Genomic DNA, 811 nt, shown 5'->3' with positions numbered 1-811 from the left:
CTCAGCCTCCCAAGGTGCGGGATTACAGGCTGAGTCACCGAGCCCGGCTACCATCAGACATTTTAAAGGGAAGACTACTTTTGCATGGTGTCTGACTGTGTAAAGTACTGATAAGAGAAGGGATATGTGTTGGGAGCCAACATCTATAGCTACATGGCTGAGGCCTGTAAAGGCCCATCTGGAAGATCGCCTCTGACATGGGATATCAGTTATACCTATGATATTGGCGTGTGATTGGTGACCAGTGTGCATACATGGCAGTAAAACTTACAAGTGAATCTCAGTACACTTGATGGAAGGTGCATGGCGGAATTGTTTCTGTCTTTCTAAGTTTAGCTTCTTTCTAGATATTTTTTTACTTCTATTTCCTGGTAGACTGGGTAGTCCTTGTTCCCGAAAGCTGTTTCCCCTAGGGCTAAGATTAGAAACTAAATTACCATGATAGTTTTGTTGCCCTGCCCCTAGCCAGGTAGAACGTTTTCTTTTGTTTCGTTAATTACCGAAACTCTGTCTGCTTCAGCCCATGGCCGCCATCTTGGAAGCCCTGCATTTCCTTGTTCAAGAGTGTGACAGCTACTATTTGATTTTTAGAGTAGACTTGTTGGGATAAAATATATACATATACACTCATAGCTGCGTAAATCTATGCTTGCTGTTTTGATTCCTTTTGCTACATTATTCAAGTGTAATAGTTACTATATGATTTATAAAAGAATTAACGATAAGGTATTAGCTTAATAGGATATAGCATAGTATTAAAGTCCAATAACTAGATCATATGAAAATTAAAGTTTAGACATATGAAACATGA

At 39.6% G+C, this 811-nt stretch overlaps 1 protein-coding gene across 1 annotated transcript in view; it reads right to left on the bottom strand.

Annotated features, from left to right (window-relative positions):
• SLC19A3 (solute carrier family 19 member 3) overlaps positions 1 to 811 on the bottom strand; it is a 31,712-nt gene that overhangs the window by 29,991 nt on the left and 910 nt on the right. The window lies entirely within an intron of this gene.

This window comes from Carlito syrichta, unplaced genomic scaffold (genome assembly GCF_000164805.1).
Source record: "Carlito syrichta isolate Samal-C Ts95f unplaced genomic scaffold, Tarsius_syrichta-2.0.1 Scaffold316380, whole genome shotgun sequence".
In the NCBI taxonomy this organism is placed as follows: domain Eukaryota; kingdom Metazoa; phylum Chordata; class Mammalia; order Primates; family Tarsiidae; genus Carlito; species Carlito syrichta.
The sequence above is the reverse complement of the archived record's forward strand: the minus strand, read 5'-3'. Positions and strand labels throughout refer to the sequence as shown.